The 20,452-nt window shown below is 36.1% G+C and overlaps 1 long non-coding RNA gene across 11 annotated transcripts in view; it reads left to right on the plus strand.

The window, feature by feature from the left end:
• Positions 1-11,637: 11,637 nt before the first annotated feature.
• The window catches only part of LOC106165249 (uncharacterized), a 66,969-nt gene continuing 58,154 nt past the window's right edge, over positions 11,638-20,452 (plus strand). For 2 of the 11 annotated variants that reach the window (XR_015333753.1, XR_015333750.1), the window contains exons 1-3: positions 11,638-11,698; positions 12,459-12,543; positions 12,738-12,842. This is a non-coding gene — a long non-coding RNA (uncharacterized LOC106165249). Of the gene's footprint in view, positions 11,699-12,458; positions 12,544-12,737; positions 12,843-13,754; positions 13,813-14,265; positions 14,380-14,437; positions 15,288-15,516; positions 15,681-17,512; positions 17,611-18,751; positions 19,085-19,338; positions 19,446-20,452 lie in introns of those variants that run through there. The other 9 variants (XR_015333757.1, XR_015333758.1, XR_015333754.1 and 6 more) reach the window with 9 other exon arrangements.

Consider the following 20,452-nt stretch of genomic DNA (forward strand, 5'->3'; position numbering starts at 1 on the left):
AGAAATGTTGAAGAAATTCACAGAAAAGAGTGTCCATAAATTGAACAATGGTAATCAAATTTGTACATTAGACAGCACTTAAGCAACTGACATCTTCGGTAAAATATCAGGCAGCGTAGCTACCACAAAAAAGAAAAACTAAAGCCTTTTAGCTGTCTCAACTTATTTAGAATGCTTGTTTTCTTTCTTATCGGACACAAAGAGTAATAGCCGCATCGTGGGTTCAAAATTTAAACTAGATTTTCTTGGATAAATGGACGAAATCAATCCAGAATCTCGGCGTTAGTCGACGAAAAGTGCAAATTTACGTCTAATTGTAAATGGTATCTTTTTCTGCGTCAAAGCGTCTCTCGTCTCGCGGGAGCCCACAGTGATTCATCATTGTTTCGATTCATCAAGCCTAGAACAGATATGCGTGTTCATTCGAGTTGTACTTTATTCTTTTTGAATGGAGCTCTCATGCCAGCGCATTAGATGTGTCTTGTACGTACTGCCCAGCTATTATAGATAACAAAAAAAGCTTTGTGTGTTAATAAGAGCCTCAATTGCCTTTTATGAGAACGTATGACCGAAATGTATTACTCACAAGATTGTTTGGCACTGGTCACGCACGAAACAAAAAGTGTGTGTGTGTGTGCGTGTGTGTGTGTGTGTGTGAGAGAGAGAGAGAGAGAGAGATGATAACAATTATATACATTACACAGGTTTCATTGCTTGATATATTTTCGGGTTTAAAACCATAAGCGCAAACTTCTGCTTTCCTGTCCGCGATTAAGAATGAACAACATGGGAAAAAACCCACGAATTAGCGTTTTTCTTCAATTTAAATTCACAGAAAATGCATCGGCATTTACCCCCTTTTACTGTGAAATTAAACTTTATCGATACAAGTAAATAAGCATTAATTTACTGAAGAACATAGCAGATGTGCAACGAGGGCGGGGAACTAAGAAAGAATATGAATGTAGACCTATATGTATAATTTCTAAAACAGCTCATTATTCAGTTGTCCCTGTCTTCTTTCGTGAAACATGTTACAGTATCAACAGGTTTTCATGTCTCATCTATTTTTAGAGATTTTAAGATACAAACAATCATGTAATACGTTAAAAGGGCATATTGTGACATGCTACATGTACACGTAAGACAAAAACATCAGAGAAACCAATGAGAAAACAACAAAATAAAAAGGCAACGTATTTAAATTAAACAAGAAAGGTATATTTTCATGGTCATAAGTAACAAAGAAAACTGTGTTTGTTCACTACTTCTGCGACTGAGCTTGTTTCCCTGGCGATTCCTCTGCGATGTTAACTTAAGTATGAATTCAGCAGAGCTTCCATCAAGGAAAAGGTTTATTGGAATCGGGGGGCAGAGAATGTTAAATGCCAGAAACAGATTTGTTGCTGAAACATGATGGCTTTTTCGTATGGCATCATTTCCGTGGTCTATTTTGTTAACTAAAAGTTTTTTGTCGAAGGGTAAAGATATGGTAAATTCACACTCAACGTGGGCGGTTTGCAAGAAATATTCACAAAGCCATGTCTGTCTTTATTTTCATTATATTCATTTATTTTCACTTCTTTTTGTATTTATTTCATATACTTTTCCAATTATTATTTTTTGCATTTTCAAATGACTAGGTGTGCGTTCTTTATTTCTCAACTTTTTTTCGTTTCCAAAAACATGTTTGTCTTTTATTTCAATGCGCTCCTCCCACATTTCCACAGAATTTTGGACCTTATTAACTTACTTTTTCTGCCATAGATATGCTAACACGAAAATTATTTGTTATCCTCATCGTTTATTCTGTTTTTGTTTTTCGGTTTTCGTGGGCCTTACATGCATAGCTAATGACTTTGCATGCCTTGCATCATTAAAGGTATACTATCCACCTTTGAAACTGTCCCAGACTCATATTTTCTGTGTCTGCATATCCTGCAAAGCTACATGTAAGCCTGCTTATCTTCCCAATTCAATTCAGTTCTTAAAACCGATAAAAACTCTCAAATAAAAGTACCTGATGTTGCTTTTTTCTTATGTAATGTTCGGAAAGACACTTTTAACGTTACTTGAAACGTTAGAAACTAACTGATATAATGTGGAATGGTATAAAAAAATCAAGTACAGGGATGGGTCGAGCAGTAATTTGTGAGTAGCCGGTAAGGGTTATCTTTTTTAGGAAATTTTGATTTGGCGGGAAAATCCCGGATACCTTTAAATATGAAATTATTATAAATAAACGTCTTTCATGAATATTTCTCTGTCTTTGTCTATCATTTTTATTGTGCATTTATAAGTAGCCATCTCCACATCCACAGTATATATCCAGTGTGTTTTTTACTTAAACAGTTGGGCCAACAGCAAGTGCAAATTATACAACAAAAATTAGAGGTCAAACAGAAATTAAAAGATGGTTGATCATTCTGTGTGTCGGGCACCTGTACGAACTAAACATTTGCAAACGAAAGATGAACAGCGGGATCCGCAGTCTGATACGGTACATGTAAAACGTATTTCATCACTTTGTATCAGCGCCAAACGCCGCTGGCATTGCTTGACTGACAGGCCCGACCGCGGATTAATTAAACAATCTCAGGATCGTTTTCGGGTCTGGAGATATAATTAGTTTTTCAGAAATGCTGATCGTTTCCCTCTCTATCATCTTCGACAGGCTCCCATGGAACGCTAATTATCGGGCGGCTGGTAAACACGCTGCTCTGGGACGTGTTGTACAGGCAGGAACGCGACCCCTGCCCGCACGGCTCATGTTGGCTTCGTTATGAACACGGTCGTTGCTGGTCTACCAAGTTGGGGGGAAAGCAAAACGCCGTCGGGGAATAGCTTGTCAGACAGGTGCATCGATTTTGTGATGAGTTAATTACAATGACGGATACTTTTCAGAGATTAATGATGAAGCGATGATTTTGATGAGATAACTAAGTTTTGATTTTTTATCTACTTCCACTTTTTGCCCCCCCCCCCCGCTTCCCTTTTACGCACATATGGTTTCACAATTAACCCATCCTACTCTTAATAAATCGAGTGAGCACCACTAAACACTTTGTAATAACTTACGCAAATAGAAATGTCAGATTCACGACAGACAGAGGAAATTTGCTAACAGCCTCCATGTCAATACCGTGGCATCTCACTAAGTGTCTCCAAGTAAGACTTCACAACGGATAAGATAAAGATAACTTCATAGTTCCTGACAATATCAAAATCTACTTAAAGCCATACAGAAACATCAAATGGCCATCACTTGATTAGCATGGTTGAAGATGCGTCCATACAGGAAGCCTTCTCCAAACATACTCCATGATAAGTAGAGATGATATAATTTCGTTTGTGAACTGAACCGCTATCGTAAACGTGAACAACATCATTTGATTGTCTAATGGCAACAGTAGTAAAACCAGACATTTCTCGCGTGTTAAAGCACGTATGAAAAAAAAAAAAACAGATTACCGTTTAAAGTAAATCATGAAATTGAGCATTGACTTAAAACCAACTAAAAACATGTTGTTAAATGCAACTTTTGAATCTAGAACTAAGAGTTAATGGTGGAAAATAAACAGATAATGATTTTTAATAATTTGTACTACAAAATAATGCAATCCGAAAATAGGTTTTTGTGTTCGAAAATAATTTGGTATCGGTTTTACACCCAAGTTTTAAACATGTTGATAACCTCCAAAAGTAAAGAACAATTCATATCTTAAAGAGAAACCCCTTCTCCTCTGATATATTTTACAGATTTGCTCATCTCCGCTTATACATGTAGACCCTACTAGTACAAAATGTGTCAAACGAAATTACAAGCGTTTCCAGATCTTTTGGCATGCTAGTACACCGGGCAGTTTTTAACTCACGTCGGGACCCGCCCCTTTGAAGTTTTTTCTCCCACTGTCAAACGCCATTCCATAGGAAATTTGAGCATGATTAATCGCCGGCAAACAGCGACCTAACGAGAAATGAAACCAATTTTGTTTTTGGGAACATTATCAACAAATCTGCTCTCATATTCGTCAAGCGCGTTCGTAAAGCAAGAATGTCAGACCATGTAAAACACTTTTAACCACTAAAAACATTTCAGTGAGTTCTGTTCAAACCTTTCACTGTAGGACCCGCCGTATTAGTTGTTTGTACATGTTTACAAAAAAGGAACCCCGTTTTGCTAGTTTCCAAAGGTCGAAAGGGCAAATGTAATCCGCCGATACAGCATTCCAACCCAGCCCAGCGATATGTTTGTTGGCATTTCTACTTTCCGTTACATATGTTTAAAGGAAGTGCTAGCACAGGTTCAGGTTGGAAAACTAGAAAAATGAAAAAGCAAAGTTGTACCGATTTCTTGATAAAACGACCATAACAGAGTGTTCGGCAGATTGTTGCCCAATGCAACAGCAATCAGGCAACCGAAACAACCGATATCCTTTTATTCAATTACAAGTCAAACCTATGATAATTTCCCAGTACAAGTTGCTATGACTCTACCAGCATCTTGACAATTCGATTAGATTAAATCGGCTGATCCGAATTGTTGTGAAATATAATTACCGCTGGAAATGGCCAGGAATGTCGAGCTGAATACAATCTCAATTATTTTGTAAATATTTTACGATCGTTGTGGGGATAATCTAACGTGAAAAATGTTGTTTCGGTGGGAAAGAGCGGTCTGATAATTCAATAACAATCCGTTCCCCCGACGCTATAAACAACGTGCTGCCCAACGTTTCCTCGCGCGTAGTGCCAAGGCAAGCGTTCGACAAAGGGTATTAGATCGACTTCTATGTAGAAACAATTCACTTCGGCGTTGTTTGTATTAATCTACCCAGTAGTTTGCCGGTATTAATTGGTTACTGGAAAATCAGATACTGTGCTGACCAGCACACACAGGGAAATAATCTATTGAACTTAAGTGTACTTACCTATTACCTTTATTAGATTTTAAATGTTGTATATTGTGATTTTGTAATCTAAATATATGGAGCACAAATCAGTGAGAACAAGATGCTCGGAAGATGACTGAAGTAGATCAGGAAACAATGTTATTTGTCAGTTAATAATTTACTTGATTTGATTTTCGGTGGCATCATGGGATTTTACCACCAGTGAGTAGTGGAAGACGTGTACACTGAAGTGCGCGTACAAGATCACGTATTTGGCTTTTTGTGTCTAGCTTGTAATTAATTCCTCGAGTGTTGCGCATGCAAGTGTTATAAAGCCGGGACCCGCTGCACTTGAAATGGAAAACAAATCATTGCAGCTTGATTGCAATATAAATAAAACACTAGGAACAACAGCAACACTAGTGACAAGCAAAGCACTGGGTGGCCTAACATTGGCTGGTGTATTTGTTCTTAGAGCTTAGAAGTAATAGCCATTTTTTGTACAGAGTTCTTCTTTAAGGACTGCCAACGGTACACTGACATTATTATTATAATTGATGATGATAATGATAATTATGGAGTAGATTATCTTGAAAAAGTAGTATAAAATGAAATAACATAAATTAAAAAAAACATTAACAAAGACAATATGATATTAATGTATTTTAACAATAATAATTTTAAAAAACAGTAATATAGAGAAAGCATTTCCACATCTTGTAATATACTGGAGAATATAGATATCAAGAAAGGGTGACGTGTGCCATCCTCCCCTTTTACCTAGGACCAAAATCGTAGGCAGAGGTGTTTAGAGGGGTGGGACAAAGAGCCGCCCTTTTAGCCGGAAATGGCCCGCTTTGAATCAAAATTTTATCTACATTTTGATCAATATTTCTGTGATAAAACTACCAGTTACAAGATAGAACAGTCTCAGCAGCAGCATCAACATAAAGTGGCAGATTCTGATTACAAGTATTAAACAGCAACAGTCTAAAACACCAGTAACAAACCACGTGCAAATAAAATATGATAAGGAATATTTTGGAAATTGTTACGAAAACCATCATGATTTCGTAAATACAGCTGGAGCTAGATGAAGTATTATGGGCCCTGTGCTAAAATACACAGATATCTAAAGGAATTTGGGGATGACACAGCAGCAAGCATAACCCGATTAGCAGATTCCACTAACTATCATGTAAACCGCAGCACGCCTCGTGTGTTTCATCACACTGAGAGGTACGTAAGTAGTCCCACGGTGAGAAATATGCAGAAATTGCTACATTGTCTAGTCCTGAGACGATCTGTTTATTATCATAGACAGCAACGAACCTGTATCGCATCCCGCTGATAGCGATTTGTATGCCCTCCATTTTATGCGTACTGTAAAGAATGATATATTCTATAGGGGCCTAAAATGCTCGTTTATAAAAGAAAATATTTAAGATAATTGGGCACGGAAAAAAAACACTAGGTCCAACATACCTTTTGGCAAATAACAATGCCGATCATAATTTACCGCACCTTTTAAACGCATGCGAAAAGGGCTAAGACTAAGGGTCCTAAGACTTTAACCGTAGCATTGCGTAGTAAAGTAGTGGAAGCTTTTTTACCCCCCCCCCCCAACCCTAACCCTCTTTCAAATTCCTTGATTCCCCCTGCTGCCAATGCTGATACAATAGTACCAGAAAGAAAACAAACCCCCACAACCCTGCATGTGTGTGGGGAATCTTAAGTCCTAAGATTTGCCTCTAATTGGTATCTGTTATAGTAGCAACAGTGATCAAAAGTCTTGGATGATGTTTACATGGATTAGTCTAGCCCACCTAGAAGACGGAAACGTTCGCGATAGATAATCGGCAAACATCGCAACTGTTGGTCTGAGAGGTTGTTAAGCTATTAATTAAACAGAAAATAAACAAAGGTTAGATGAAGAAGATGTAGCAAATGATCATCTTTGAAGTTTTGTCGATCTCATCTTTGGAATGTCGGTGTTAATAGAATTACGTCGCTATTTATCAGAAAAACGGTATAGAAGGAGATAAGTTTTAAAAAATAATAAATAACTACGAACCATCTTGTTGGCGATGGCGCGGATGATGGCCGTTTTGCTCGTTTGTGAAATGGGGGAGTACCTGATAAGTGCATTGTCTTGTGAAAGTGCTATAACAAAAATATAATTTAACAAGAAATATCAAAAGCTTATTGCGAAGAAACTCTGGTTGATTCAGAACAGCAAGTCAGTGAAGGAGTATGTCACTCTAACTTTAACCACCTCTGCTGTAACTAGTTAACAGTTGCTGAAATAATTAAAGGACTTTCTTAATACTTCTGTTTTTAATACTTCAGATCATCGGTTGTCATATCCCGTATGCCGTGAAAGATGAGTCTTAATTTTTACAATAAATAATGAATAATGATTACTGGGCTACATTTCTTCTTGGTGTTGATACCCGGTACATGGATACTGTTTGACAAGCTACAACTTTACAACATATGGAACTTAAATCATTTCTATTCTGAGAAAATAAGAAAATAAAAGGAAGCGATGGCGTTGTAATATCTGTGTAGAAACTGAAGACTTGGTTTATTCCTAAAATATTTGCGGTCAGTCAGAATCCAACTTTTCGGGAACTAATCAGCCCCAACACCCTTGCTCCTTGTGGTTAATTAACGACTTAATCAGGATCCCCGTATCAGATGATCTGTTGGTTCCGGTATCTGTTCTTATCAGTGATCCTAACAGGTGACGGATCATCTTTCATAAAGGCTACAATACACCGTTTTGCTCCCACTATGCTAACGGTATTCCGCGTTACTCAATTAACTGCCAGTTGAGTCGATAAGTGCAGTATGTGAATTCCGTTGAAATTGTAATGGAATTTTAATAAAAACCTGCGTGAATTGTGATGCAATTGTGATATGACGTGTGAATTGGGCTAATTTTTTGATAAACGCACACGAATGGTCTTGATAGTTAGGAGCACTTTCTGGAACTAATATCATTTAGGGAAAACTTATTAACATTTTTTTCTTTTTTTTTTTTTTGTATTTTCTTCAGAATACAGCAACCACTGTCCAATTTGATCTGCTTACAGAGTTTTTTTAATTTATCAAATTTGCTAGGGAAGTTCTCCGCATATTTTTCTACTTCGCTATTTGCTTTCTGCGTGGTCGAAATCGCTAAAACTCGCGCACGAGCATTGTTCATTACTGACCGATGACCAATCGACGATTGATTGATGTGAACGAGGATAAAAATTACTTCAAGCATTTCACTGTGATCTTAATGTCTGTTCACTTCATTTCGTTTATTTTCAATTGCCGTCATGAATGATTCTAGTCATGGATATGCTCCGTACATCGAATCGTTTGCCGCTGGTTTAGAATATAATGGGGGAGTTTTACACTGGAAGCAGTGCAGCGTTCATCAGAAATCCATAAACCAATCAGAAAAAGTGTGAAATACGGGTTTTATCATCACAAACTCCAAATACTTAATGAGCTTAAGGTAACTGATAAGTTACACTCTGTTAGATAATCGCTCCCTTTTTCCGATTTCCAATCTCCGGGTTAAAAGTTGCATTTAATGTTTCTGCGGGAGACATTTTTTCGGTGATTTTAATGTAATCCCCCTTATTTCGCGTGAGAATGTTCCCATGCATATGGTGGTCTTAAAGCTCCAGAGGTTGCTTCTCAGTTGTCTGGAAACTGCCCAGAGAATTGTAATTAAAGAAGGCGGGCGCAAGAGGCTCTGGAGACGGACAACTCGTGCGTTATGCGAATTCTGTTGAATCTCCAAGCTTTCTGTTATAAGACACAAATAGCCGTGAGAAAGATGGACACACTCTGTTCAAAGATAGTGGAAGTTGTTTTAAAATTCAAAAGTTATTTAAGTTGGTTTTTGCTTTTCATTTTTCATCTGTAGGACTTATCTTATTAGTTTCTTCAGCTTATTATCAAAAACACCAAGAACTAATGATGCTGAAATGTGCAACTCCTTTCTGCATTAAGTATATGTACATCACTGTTTCAAGACAGTGTAAATATTGCAAAGAAAAAATAAAACTATTGCAAGAACAAACAACATGAAAAGGCACATAAGTGATAAAACGGTCATTGCAAAATGCATCGCATTCATATTTGTTGCAATCTCCTAATAAAAAGGGTAGAAAAAAATAGCAAATCTACTGTAGCCTTGTTACACGCGCCGTGTCATGCCAGAATAGGTATGGCTGGTAATTAGCAAGAATATGTAAAGCAGCAATTATGAAATTAGTTTAAAAAGTTTAATTTCAAAACATTTTTAAATAATAAAAATGAAGTTAGAAATATACTTAATGTGGAAGTAACAGACAATTAGGGAGTGGCATAGCCTATACATATGCGGGCATGCAAATAAAACGCAATCAGAGAAATTATACCTTCTTAATCATCTTATCAGTAGCATACACATCTGAGACGTACCTGGCTATTTTGACCCATACATATTTTGGCAGGACACATGCATATAAAGAGAGCCTTGAAATTATGTACTTTCTTACGTTTAAATTGAACTACACTCCATCGGTGAGCCTCAAATGCATTTCTGCTACTATGTAAAATAGTGTTGCTAACTTCACAACAGCAAGCAAATAAAGATGGGGAAAAACGCAAAGTAGAAATCAGTCGATTATTTAAACTCAAAGTGAAAATTCAATTAATAGCGTTTGATATTTCGCCCTCAGTGTTACGCATTTTAATGTTCTTGCAAATAATTAAAGTATGGAAATTTACACCAACAGTCAGTTTGAAAGCGAAGTCGGGCTATTCGTACAAGTCTGAAAAAAAAAAAAAAAAAAAAAAAAAAAGAAAGGTCTGGTTTGCCTGTCTAATAGCTCCAGTGTTGGTCTACATAGAGCGGGTGTAAATTGTTGAAGTGTGCAGTTGTAACACACACAATACAACATGAAAACCAATGCACTCTGCTTCCTGTAGCTGTTCACGCTACGACGAAGAGGGCGGACACTGACGTGTTAGTTTTCGCGCAGAATAATACCGCTATCCTTCCTGTCTTTGCGGGCTTTGTTGAAATTACACAAGCCAAATGTGTACCATGTAAAATTTAGTCTAGTAATGCTTTACTCTTCTCATGTAAAATGCACGCAGTCTGGCATTACGCTCTGCTAGTTTTCATACATGCTGCTATGGTCAAGCCATTACAACTCTTTCACAAATAACGTATAAACGCACAATGCTAATTTTGTTCTTATCTTGGGCAGTTTTTTTAAATTCTATAAAGTAGGCTATCTTGTTTAAGTAAAGCTTTATTTTCTCAATGCTGTGTTCTCAACGCAGTATTCAGCTATCTCAATTTATGTTCTTGATGTCATGGCTTGAATAAAGGGGTTTATTCGGAATGCAACCCGCCCGTTATTGGGGCCCGGTATTGGGTATTGGGCCAGAAGCCTTTTACATGCCTATATGCCTTCCCAAGATCAACCATGTGAAATATGTATGGTTTGCTACATCTATTTTTGTGATGTTGTTTGTGTGGAAACTGCCCAGAGAGTTGTATGTTGCATGTGCATGTACAGAACATGTATTTTCACCGAGCTGCATTTTCTTTTTTCTAAATTTGGACTTGACTTTTTACGACAAATGTGATACCAAATATGGTCCGACATTTGTAGCAGCATATGTATATGCAGGCTAAATGATGAATCTTATGCACGCGTCTATAACACTAAAAATTAATCAGTAAAATAGCTTTCTAACACTTAAATTATAACTTACGGCAGCAGGCTTGTTAAATGAAATTTACCGTGAAAAATAACTCCCGTAAATAAATAAAGCTACTGGTAGGTACAGCACCTAAATTATAGCCCATATTTGGTGCTGATTTCTTCGCTCATCACCAGAATTGGCATATAAAGATTTTTGGCAACGGATTAATTAAGGCACCCTTACTGTTAATTTTAACAGTATATTTTCGCCATTTATTACGTCAATGAATGAAATACACACACACACACACACACACACACACACACACACACACACACACACAAAAAAAAAGAAAAAAAAAAAAGGAGAACAAATGACGGGAGGGGATTTCTTATAGGCTGTCTTTACAGTTACGCCCCTGTTCGCCATGTTAAAAATATCAACAGCGCCATGTCACATTGTTCACCAACAGATCGATGTAACATCCTGATCCGAGTGACCTCTTGAAATGAGCTTTCTTTCATGACACTTTCAACATTTCCCATGGCGATCTGATGAGAACGCGTTCTAGATTAGATGTTATTTTTTTCATCACCTTCGAAGATTCTTTTTAAACCTAGGGCCTATTTATCTTTCCAGACGTGATAACTATTGTTTTTTCCGTAATCTATTGAGAGTTCAAAATCCATAAATATGAAGAAAGTTGTCAAAACATTGACTACGTCAGTTATTATACCCTATGATGACTGGGCTTCGTCCGATTGTTTTTAAACAATTAGTTTCTGTTTTGTTTCAATGGTTTTTTATTTGACAAGCTTCTTATCTTCCGCTGCTTTCAAATGGTCAAATTAAACAAACATCATCTTGAATTCCATATCAATTAATTCTTTCTCCAAACAAATCCACTCTACATATTCAAGTCCACTGCCATCTTTGACTAGTAACAGCTAATGAAGAACATCAAAAGCAGAAAAACATGAAGACGAAGCGCACCCTAGTGACTTTTATCATCACTACGGCATAATAGTATCGATAAGCATTTGTGACCATTTTTAGCCTCCGCTTCCGGTTGCCGGATTTTAAACAGCATGCGAGAAAAAGTAGGTAGAAACACATATAAATATACCCATAAACTTAAGAAAATCACACAAGGATAACAAATTAACATTCAACGATGTAAGTTTCTTATGATATAATAGCAAAGGCAAATAGGGAATGTATGTGGTAACTGTGAGTGTTACGCGCCAAATTTCGAGATGTAAGTTTCATTTGGATCAAATGGTCCCATATCCATTAATATACTTGTAACAACTCATAAATTTGTGATACAGATTAAAATAAAACCTCACCGATATGGTATTTTAGTCTTTTAATCTGTGAATATTTGTATTGGAATATGTGATCCGTCTGGAATCGTGTGTAAATGCTAATATCCATATATATATATATAGCTCCGTTTATATCGGAGCAAGAATCTGACTGAGAAGTTGAAAGAAAAGATGTGAACCCTGTCAATTCAGCTTACATTGTGGATCTTTTTTCCCAACCTACCCTCACCTACTTCAAGAAAAAACCATATAGATACATTGAAATGTTGCAATCACAGGGCATTTGGGCTTAATCAAGAAATATAGACAGGATAGCCACTAAACTTTTCAATATTATATTGTTTTGTTAAAAAGGACCAATATGCTGTCTTTTACATGCATGATTACAGGTCTATAATAATCAAACACAGCTACATTCAGCACATGGAGAATTTCTACATTGCTTAATTTTTAAATACAAAGTCAATGTAGTCACTAATAATGGTAACACAGAATAAGTCACTGATTTAAATGACATGTTTATTGTTTTTAGATGAAAGTAGAATTGGTCAGGGTGACTCAGACATACGTCCATGTTTCACATCATATCCAAGACCAAGACTGCCATCTCTGACATACCTTTATTGTTTTTAGCTATTGTCTCTGGAGATAAACACAAAGCACAAAAAGAGTATCATAGTGTCAGAAAGTTAGGACTAAATAAACACAAGCATGTGAAAACAAATACGGTTATTCATTTACTTCTTGATAAACAATTACCTTTTTTATGTTACTCTAGTGTTTTTTATGTTACTCTAGTTTTTTTTTATTCCAGATTTTGAGGTGTGATTCCCCTCCCCCTGGAGATGGTTGTCTGGTCAAGCACAGGCTGCAGTTAATGAATGGAACCATGCAGGACCAGGCATGTGAACATCAGGTAAGTCATCACTCCAGATAACACACCTGAGAATTGGCTTGCACATGTTGTCTAGTCTCCCTCCAGCAAGTTAAATTGTTTCCAAGTAATTTAGAGAGAAGTTGCTTTGTTTTTAAAGCATTAATTAGAACAGTTTGATTTCTTAGCAGTATGAAAAGCTGATATATATATATATGATTGTACACATTTAACATTCAGTTAGATAATGCCATGGGTTTTATACATGAACTTTGGAATTTTTTTCTATTTCTTTTTTTAAGAATAGGCTTTTATAAGTACTAGTAGGCATTAAACTTCATTTTTGAAATGCTGGAATATTTAAAAACCACATCCCTGCCTCCTCAGACACAAATTTAGTGACACACACACACACACACACACACACACACACACACACACACACACACACACACACACACACACACACACACACACACTGAAACACTTATTAAAACATGCATATTAAATTCTGTGTAGAAGTTACCCGTGAGACTTTAAATGAAGTATTCAATATTTATAAAGAAGACAGCCATACCTTAGTCTAAGATGATAGTCATGTCTTACCAGACAGTTTATTGTCCCTTTGGAGATGTGAAATAGTATGCCTTCACATAAACATAATTGAATTCTAAAGATGAGCTGTACTTTTATGAATTTCTTTTGGGAGAATGGGGGGGGGGGGGGGGGGGGGGAAGGTGTTGAAGATTCTTCAATTGTATTATATATACTTGTATAGGCAGTACGTAGAATTGTTAGGGTCAAACAAGCAATTTTTCTGTCAGTCACATTTTAAAAATTCACCAGAATAGTGATAAAGTTACATTATCTTTAAAATGCTGCAGAAATTTTAGCTAACTTGGCATTTCTAGATCATTCTTTATAAAATCAATATGTATAACAATGCATATATAGGTTTCAGGAGAAAGGAAGACTGGAGTATGAAGGAGAAGTATAAACCTGGAAATTTTTGGTAGGGTTTTCATATCTTATTTAACTCATCTGAATTTTTTAATTGAAGCCTTTTCCATAGATAAGAATCCTTTCTCAATACTTGACAGGTAAAAAGGTTTATAAAATAATTTCCTTTGGTGTAAGGATTATAAAATATCATGCACCTTTTTTGCCAGATTATTGTGGGATCACTGAATAAAATGATCATTTGGTTTTTCAAAGATTATGCTAATGAAAACCTATGGTAGAATATATATATTGTGCTTTATTCAGATATTGAAAACTAACATAATATTAGAGGTCCTATGGAATATAAGAAAAGGGAAGTGCATTGAATAAATTCATTAAAAGATCATCTAATACATGTATGTGCAATTAAGTTCAACATGTTCTTTTTCTTCAGTCTTGACTCTCTTATTTACATGTGCCTACCTTCTTAGCTCAGCTGTTGTAGGAAGTCTTTTATCTTCAGCTGTGTTCAAGAAAAGAAGAAATCAGTGTGACCCACACCTACTAGTAATCCCACGAGTAGAAACTCTGTGATATTCCCCACGTGCACACAGACCCACCATGAATAGGAAATCAAGTGAGTTCAGCCTACTGTAAAATTGTCTTTTTTAAATAACATTTTATATTTGGTAAATATTACAAATTCCATATGTGTTCAGTATTTGGAAAGTAAGTCCACTGCATGTGTTTTATAGCTTTACAATGACTGTACAGTTTATGGGAATGTCATATGTATGTAAAAACTATTGCAAAAAAGAATTGGTAACTCTGTATTAACATTTTTTTGATTAAGTGAAAAAATATATGCTGCATCTGAGTCGAGTGGTAAGAGTTCTGGAAGATTGCATTTTTATGTGCTAACAGTCATTTTATTTTTTCCTAATGGATGTTTAGTAATTCCATCCAAAAACACAACTATTGTAAACCACATTTTAGTGCTTATTGTTGCCTTCAAAATATGCTAACATGTTTATAAAAATTAAAATAATACTGTAGCTTTGTTATTAAACGCGGTTAAAGGCCCAGCATTACAACATCTGTCATGTGAATATATAAATCACAAAAGTTAACAGAGTGCTATTTTCCTATTTGTGTTAGACACAAATGTAAATTTATTCTTTGAATTGCTATAATTACCAGATTTGGGACTTGTTAAAATAAATTGAATTAATTGAAATCAGATATTTTCATCTCAAGCCACACAAGGTGCTGCTGCCATGTTATGAAATTTCAGAACTTCTCCCTCAAGTTCTCCCATGTGTGCCTCGTCCCCGACTCAAACCACTTAAATGGTACCGTAACATAATCTATCAAACAAAAAGAGGCTCTCGAACCAAACTTCGGAGGTGGCCATTCGATTAATTACGTCTGAGGGATTTGTTGACTGGGTTGTAAGAACACAATGTCTATCCGTGTCAAGATCTGCGATTCGATCCAAGATAAGCCCAATCGGCGACCAATCTACTTTGCCATAATTGATTTTTGGTGGGTGTCCTTGTTTGAAGACTCCTGACTTCTTGTATGAAACCAAAGGATATTTTAATACTGTCCCAGCTCTCTTTTTCTTTCTCCACAATGTTAACATACTGCAGGAATGAGTAATTATTTGCAGATAATGGATTTTTTTCTTTTCATTGTTATTCTATATGACCAACTTCATTAATGGTATCACTACCTACAAGACAGATCAAATTGCCTTTTAATATCTTTACAGTTTGGAGCATTCAAGAAAGGGTTTCCCGTGCCTGAGAGAGTTTACATGTCAAGACTGTCAGTTCGGTCCCAAATTCCCAGCAGGCTGCCGGGGTTTCCTTGTCGTAGACAATTCACCGACATCATTATGAACTCTTTAGCAGTAATGGCCAACTAAGAAAAGAGGTATCATGTTAGTTAATAAGCGTCTTCTACTGCATTGAACCATTTCCTCTCTCTGCCTCATATTTCAATGGGCATGTTGGCTGATTGTTGGTAATTGTACAATAGGTATAGGATTATATGTCTCTTGAATTGATTTAATGTGCATGTTGTGTTTGAATTGATACCACTAGTGAATTGTGCTAAAAGACTGCTGTCTTTATCTAAGATTGGCATTCAGGTTTGACAGTTTGGTGTAATGAGGTACATCTTCTCATTCATTAAAGGTTTTCACTAGTGATGAGACTCCTAGCAATTTCTTTAAGTCTCTCTCTCTCTCTCTCTCTCTCTCTCTCTCTCTCTCTCTCTCTCTCTCTCTCTCTCTCTCTCTCTCTCTCTCTCTCTCTCTCTCTCTCTCTCTCTCTCTCTCATTTGCATGTAGTATGAGAATTGATTTTAGTCCCCTTCATTTACCCAAAGATTCAAAAAATCATTCATTAAAGGTTTCCACTAGTGATGAGACTCCTAGCAATTTCTTTAAGTCTCTCTCTCTCTCTCTCTCTCTCTCTCTCTCTCTCTCTCTCTCTCTCTCTCTCTCTCTCTCTCTCTCTCTCTCTCTCTCTCTCTCTCTCTCTCTCTCTCTCTCTCTCTCATTTGCATGTAGTATGAGAATTGATTTTAGTCCCCTTCATTTACCCAAAGATTCAAAAAATCACCCTATGTTTTATATCTACTAAAATGGAGATGATTCATTTGTATAAACTTGCCTATTTCTTACATTGGTTCATTTATTCAGCAAGAAGAAGGTACCAGTATTTCTGTACAGTATGCACTACCAGTGAGTAATTTACGCGTATACTTTTGGGGACTTTAAAGAGATGTCACTTAGAAATTCATTGTAGGAATGGTTGATATATTACAGGAAACTAAAGCCACTAGTGAAAAAGGGTGGGAATTTCCAATGAAAGACAAAATGAAATTATGGAGCCATTTAGAAAGTGAATTTACATACAAATAAAAAGTATATACATGTGAAGATCAAATAGATTAGTTTTTGCTTTCTGCATACTAATTACTTATTCATGCCCTAAAGTTACTTTGATGATGATGTTTTTAGCATTGCAGTTATAAGTTTTTTATTGTTTGTGATAGTATCTCTTCCTCTAACACTATTACTGTAGCATAGGACAGTGGGACAGACAGTGACACCTATAGGCCATAATTGTTGTCCTTCATGGTCTTAAAAATATCATTTTAGGAATGCTAGACTGATATATAATATAGAAGATGGTAAGAGCACGATACTGCAGCTCTACTTACATGTATATATCTGATTGTGCATTAACAGGCTAAGTATTAACTTGTCTGCACGTTTGAATTTGTTTTTATATTACAGTTGTCTACCCCAGTGCAAGAAGTGAGGGAAGGGGGTGTCTCTTTGTTCATGTGTCTGTGAACACATTGAATTTCTTATTTGTCTCCCTTCACAAAGACTTGTTTTCATTTGTTGTTACCAGTTGAAAAAAATTGAAATTGAGGCATTTTGATTTTTATTGCTGTTCCACAATCTTCAATCAATTTCAGAGACATTTTACACAGACCTCAACACTTACTTGTGCACCTCTCATTATTCATTATTTCTGTACAATTTTTTTAGAAAACTCAATGCTACTTTAGTACTGTGTAGTAATATATCTTATCCTATAGTTTTCACAAAATTTCAAGAAAACTTCTCAGACATAGAATTAGTGATGAGAGATAATGCACCTGGACATTCTGTACATGTTGTAAGATCTATCAAAATGTCTACCAGTCAATCCACCTCTGTTACCAACTTTAGAACTTGATCACTTCAGGAAGAGGGGGAGCCAGGGCTGCCGAAATTGGAACTGAAGACCCTCGCAGGACTTTTGGATGACTTAGGCAGGATTGACCCTCAGACCTATTTTTCAAGGTCACATGGTCATTTTAAGATCAACATCTGAATTTATAATGAATACCCCAGATATATTTGTACCAGAAGCTCACACACTTAAGTACCAATACTACCCCCCCTTTTTTTTGGGGGGGGGGGGAGGGGGGGCGGTGGTGATGGGGGTAAGGCTGTTTTTGTCACAATAAGGGATAATTCTAGTTGTCTTTAGATATGAGGCATGGGTTCAAGGTGGGGACAAGTTCTGCACAGACTGTGGTGACACCTATACAAATTTTCAAAAGATAAACTGTAGCTTATTCACAGTTTTGACCCCTTTTTATTAGCACATTTTATACCAAAATTTTATAATTAAAAAAGAATATTTGATTGTTTAAGATGAAATATCTGGTTGTGTCATTAATTTTCAAAGTCCTTCGTAATGTTAAAATAAAGAAAACAAAGTGGTCTTCCAAGTTGTATGTCTTCTACTGCTTGCATTCAAAGGAGGATGGTATTTGACTGAAAATTGCCTGAAATGTGCCAATGGAGGCCTAGATATCCCAGCTTGGTTGAAGCAGAAAGGGGTGTTGATGACCCTTCACCTCTGCCTTGTAAATAATGAATGAGATCAGAACACGATGTCTGGAAAAAACATAATTGACATGTTATGGAGAGGTTCTTTATTACTAACAATAATCTGGTACTTTAAAATTGAGGAAATTAGCATGTATAACAGCATTACTTTGATCCCAGACTTGAATTATGCTTATGAATCTAGGCAATACTCATGACTGCTGTTAGAACCAATACTGTACACCATAACTTTCAACTGAAGGTGATAAAAAATGAAAGAAAAAAGATGAAGTAAATTAATGGAAATAGAATATGAGACCTGTTTTTTTTTTATCATTCTAAACCTAACTTGATGATTGTGCCATCAGCAAACATTTCTTTTGTCCATTTAAAGAAACATTTGAATACTGTTTTTTTGATAAGTGTGATTTTTTCCATTGCATATATAGTGAAGAAGGAAAGGGCACAAATATAGCCAAATTAAGATTCACAGATAAATACAAGCATGTATCTTTAAGCAGCAAGCATGTTAACATGATGAGTTGAAGGATGTTTTCTCTAATACCCTCTGATGAAGTTCAAAATAACACATTCTTTTTTTTTCTAGAATCTTGTCAACATAGAGCCTGGGGCAGCAGAATCAGAGTTAAATGCCAGGATTTGACTTTGTTATCTAGCATGAAAGTGTGTGGTTAGATTCAGGAGATACCAACACCATATCTGAATCAGAGATCTGCCTTTATTGTGGTTCCTGTATTACTTTGAATTACATTTATTGTATACTACATATTATTGAATGCTGCCAAATATGAACCAAGACAACAGCCACCATGCGAGTTATTAGGACCACAACAGAGAGACCTCAACCAATTGCAGAAGGAACTAATGAGATTCTAAATTAAACTTTCCCTAGTGATAGAAAAGGCATTGACGACAAAAGGTGCTTATTTCCATCTTCTCTTTTCCATCCAACTACTCGAGCAATGCAGTTAATCATATTTCTGTAAATTGAGTTGCTCCTTGATAAATTCCCAGCATCATAAAATCACTTATGGTATGTTGTGGTATCTAAATCGGTCCATTTGCATTGCTGTAAACTGCCTCTGGTACACAGAACCTCTCTCTTTTTTCTCTCTGGTGTTGACCCTGCATTGTTACAGCATCCCTTACACCTGTTCTGCTTTTTTCTTGCAGCCCCGTACGAGGAAAAAATGCTGGCTGTCGATGAAAGACTCGCGGGTGTTTTTGTTTTCTGAAGCTTGATCACCTGTAAACATATGTAACTATCACCCTATAATATGGTGAGAATGAGAATGCTGTTTATTTAGGGGAGTTAATGTCTTCATTGTGGCTGCTTAGAAGGTTTTAGGTGCTCTTGTGGCTTTAATTTGTGTGTATAGTTGTACTGTTTTGGTAAAGTAATACTTGGTAAGCAAAAGTTAAAATGGATTAACCATTTGGTCTTAGAAAAAAATAATTTATCAGTACTTATACGTAATGAGAGTATGGAAAAAATATAGTGAAAAGTTGGGGATATTCTGAGATATAAGATTAGGACAACAAGGACATGGGACAAAATTTTAACGGATTTGTATTTACAATATTAAAGTTTGAAAAGAATAAAATAAGTGAAGTTTGTATAGTACGGTGATTTTCTAAAGTAAAAAAAGTGAAAAACAGCATGCCTTTATGATGCCCTATAAAGAGGACCCTATTTCTACTGTGGCTCCACCTTTTGGCAAAGAGTGTTACTATTGTTTATTCACTCTATACATGTTAAGAGTTGACAGCTCTGAACATTTAATGCAAGCCATACATTTTTATCTGTGAGACAATTTTTGAGTCAGTTTTTGGTAGCTTTTCATGTAGAGGCATGTGTTTTGCACATTTTGTAGTCAGTTGTATGAAGAGGAGGAAACTGGGTCTAGGTGTATTTACAGAAAATGCTCATATCACAAATGAAAGGGTGGGCTTGAAGGGGCTGGCAATCAAATGTCACCAATTCTACTAGTGTTAAAAAAATGATAATAAACTGCAAAAAGATGCTAAAACGTAAAAGATGAATCAGATACATTCTGATAAACAGTTGCAATGGATGGGAAGCCTCTCCACTTGAGGAAGGGTTTAGGAGGGGCAATGATCTTTTTGATGTACCTTGTCAGGTTAAACTTATGTGCTGAAAATTCTCAATTAATTAAATTTAATATTTCAGTTTATTTCAAGATTTATCATAGAAAATCATGAAAATAATTGTAGGTAGCATGAACATGGAAACCATAGGATGGCTCTCGTCATAAAAGGGTGCGCT

This window comes from Lingula anatina, chromosome 4 (genome assembly GCF_051362555.1).
Source record: "Lingula anatina isolate TDL-2025a chromosome 4, LinAna3.0, whole genome shotgun sequence".
Taxonomy (NCBI): domain Eukaryota; kingdom Metazoa; phylum Brachiopoda; class Lingulata; order Lingulida; family Lingulidae; genus Lingula; species Lingula anatina.